The sequence below is a fragment of the Apium graveolens genome, chromosome 3 (genome assembly GCF_009905375.1).
Source record: "Apium graveolens cultivar Ventura chromosome 3, ASM990537v1, whole genome shotgun sequence".
NCBI classification, from domain to species: Eukaryota; Viridiplantae; Streptophyta; class Magnoliopsida; order Apiales; family Apiaceae; genus Apium; species Apium graveolens.
The window spans coordinates 62,217,374-62,221,319 of record NC_133649.1 but is presented as its reverse complement, the minus strand read 5'-3'; positions in this window follow the sequence as shown (position 1 = coordinate 62,221,319).

The window sequence follows — 3,946 nt, the reverse complement described above, 5'->3', positions numbered from 1 at the left end:
GTAACATGAACTATCTAAACATGGCAATGGTCAAAACCTAGCAGGGAGTTCTCGGGTCCTAATGTTATGAACAAAAGCAGTCTAAAGTAAATCGGACATTACGACGGCTATATTTACGCGATTTCCCAAATTTATACCATTCCAAATCAACCACCAATCAATCCCCATATATTCACACAACCAAAATCCATCCATATCACACTACAACAGCCCCAACACCTCAAGTTCTCCAATTTATGTTATTCTCAACATGAATTTAAAACTATACTTAAGTCCTTTACTAATCAACAAGATTCAGCATTCAATTCACAACAACTCCAACCCAAACTCTAAACCTACAAGCATCAAGCTACTCTTTTACCATAACAACCAAAATCATCCTAATATACAAAGTAAAGCTAGGGTTTGGAGATGTTATACCTTCCTTGAAGTGATTGGAGTAGCTAGGAAGCCTTAAGAAGCCTTGAGATGTCTTAGGGATGCTTGGATCTTAAAGGAAAAACAAGAAAAATCAAGTTAAAAATCTTGAAATCACTATTCATTATCTTCTTCATTGATTTCTTGGAGAAGATTGTGAATGATTTGGAGGCTTAAACTTATAGGATAGCTATATCTATGCATAAGGAGTACTAGATAATTATCTTACCAATTAAGGAAGCTTGGAACTTGAATTTTGAAATTCTTCTTCTTGAAATGGAGAGAAAAGCCGAGAGCAATGGTTGAAGAAATGAAATGATTTTGTGTTTGTGATTTGTTTAGCTTAGCTTAGTTGTATTTTGATTAGATTTTGGTTAATTACCTTATTAACCTTGAACTTTATGTGGTTATCATTCATCCACACCTCCTTCCCCCCTATGTCATGCTTATGTCACCTTGTGATGTCATCATCCCTTACTTGCCCTCTTCTTATTGGTTGGATGACCTCATCATCCCTAACCTCCTTGATTAACTTCCTAATTGTTTGCCTAATGACAGCTGATCTGTTATACGGTTCACTTAACTTTCGTTCTCGTTTCTCGTTTGAGGGATCATACCCGGGATCTTATTACTTAGGTTTCCTTAACCTTTCTCAATACATTATTTTCCTTTCTATGATCCTCTCTTAAAATCCTTGAATTTAAATCCTTTTATCCTGTTACCTCATACTCAATTCTTTCGATATCTAGTGAATTTTCCGGGAAAATCAAAGTGTTCGGATTTGGATTCTGGCGATCTTTACATACACTTATATACCACATAGAGTACTAATAATATCCCAGAAGATCAATAAAAGAACCCCTACATAGTGTGGCATGAAAAGTTTTCTTATTCAGCAAAGCACTATTCATAAGGGTTTCAAAAATTCCAAAAATTGGGGTTATTACAGTCTCCCCTCCTTAAAAGGATTCCGTCCCGGAATCAGATAGAAAATGAGTAGGGATACTTTCTTAGCATTGCACTTTCTAAATCTTACGTAATTTTCCCACATTGTGGTTCTACCATCAAACTCTGACTAGTTTGATAACTCTTCTCCTAAGCATTTATCCATTTTTGATCTATAACCCTTCCTGGTTGCTCCATGTAGGTTACGTCTGGTTGCATGTCTATGCACTCATATGCCCCTATTTGTTTGGCATCCGAATTACACTTCCTTAACATTGATATGTGGAACACGTTATGAACTTACTACATGTTCGGGGGTAGGGCTAGCTCATATGCTAACTTCCCAATACGTCTTAATACCTCAAAGGGTCCAACAATTCATAGGCTTAGCTTTCCTTTCTTTTTGAACCTCATCAATCCTTTTCAAGGGATACCTTTAACATTACTAGGTCCCCTATTTCCTATTCTTTGTCCTTTCGTGTCAAATTAACATATTTCTCATGTCCATCTTGGGCTACTACCAGCCGTCCTCTGATTAGATCTATCATATCCTTGGTCCTTTGGACCACTGCTGGTCCGAGCATCTTGCGCTCTACAACTTCATCCTAACATAAGGGAGATCGACATTTTCTTCCCTCAAAGATCTCATAAGACGACATCTCGATACCTGACATACGATCTATTATCGTGAGAAAACTCAATCCGCGTTAAGTGATCATTCCAAATTCTCTCAAGTCTATTGCACAGACTCTCATTATAGCTTTTAGCATTAGAGCTTTTACTTCTCAATACCCATTCTTTTCCAGTTCGTAATCATTACTACCTTCCGTTCCTAATATTATACTAGTTATACTTTTGCTCGTTAGCGTTTTATAACCTTTTAATAACCACGTCAACCTTAGTATCACTAACGCGTTAGAATCAGAATACCATCGTACTGATACTACTTCCTTTAGCTGCTTCCATCTTTGAAAGCTTGATCCATCATATAGAAGTAAAGGAATTTGTTGAGAGATCACTATGATCATGAACACTTGTTCTATTGCATAGTTAGTACAGAAGGTGGCCAGCCTTTAGCAATTGACAAGCAATTAAACGACATGTGGTATCCTACTAGGCTTCTATCACAAAGATAGATAGTCATTCGGCAATACCTCCCCTTCTGGAAGGGTTGTTCTTCTCAGCTTACATGAAATGAAAAGAAGAGAAAAGAACGAACTAAAGAGAATTGTATATATGTAAAAAAAATATTGCCATAAAATATCTGGCTTGGAATCTACCTCTGAACTATAGAGGTTTATCATAGGAGAACAAAACATATATGTATTTATATCAACATCAAGTATTATAACATCGTATTTCACATGCCTAAATATTTTTGCTATTCCGTCCATCATTCTATGGACCCATGCTCTTCCTCGAGCTTATACATAATCACCTTTGAAACTCCCTCGACATCGAAAATCGAATCTGCGATCTCATTCTAGACACCATCGTTACTAGGATTCTATGCTTGCATCGCAACCTTCCTCGTATAGTAATACGACTCTCTATTGATAAGAAGGAATAAATATTCAATAGGTAGATAATCTACTTAACCAGTCTATTCAACGACAACTTATACATCACCACAACCCGATTAGGGGTATCCAATCTCAACATCCATTACACTACAACTCTCACGGTTGTAATCGGCTCATTATTCAAAGAATCGTTGCTGCATTACTATGGTCCACCACTGACCTACTGTCGTCATTCATTTTCCTTGGAATCTTAATAGCTAACCGTACGGAGTCCATACCTGTCGTATCAAATTCTTCTAAGGAGTTAACATAATTACCATTCATAATTCATGAAGAACACTCCAAATCCTGACGTACTTTCATGACATGAAGCAGATAAAATTGCAGAAGAGTTTCAATCAAAGCAACGATAGCAGGTTAATACCATTCTTAATCATATGCCTTCAATAGAAGACTTAACTCAAAGGTTCGTCTAGTCCTTTTTGAAACATGGTCCTGGCTTATCTCAAGATAGTACCTTCTGAGATAGATAGCCCGCTCATGGCGATTACACGAATTAAACCTTTACCAACTACTATTACGGTTGGGTATTGCACAGTCATCAGAAGGAATGTCAATCTTCCAAACCATAATACAACCTTCACAGCTTTAACCATCATCACCGTATTCCTTTGGCACAAACGCCTATAATTATCCTCTTACCTTTAAAGTGTCGGCCACCTCTTTGGCCTTTCTTGATAGTAAAATTTCCTTACAGTCAATGTCATTTTAACCACCTCCAAATAAATTTTCTACCTCATTTCAATCACTGCTTATGTGAAGATGTTTTCCTTAAAATCTGATGAGTAAAAAAAAATATCACCATTTTTCCATAAGTTATTGCCTCAGTCTTTAGAGGTTAATCACTGTCACGACTGACTCTCAATCATACTTAGAACATTTTTTTATCTTAGGTCCTAATTTCCCTGAACAATTTTGACCTTTACTGGTTCGATCCATACTTTCTCGTGGTTTAACACGTGCCCCACTTGGCATCATTATAATTACGTCATATTTCCTTT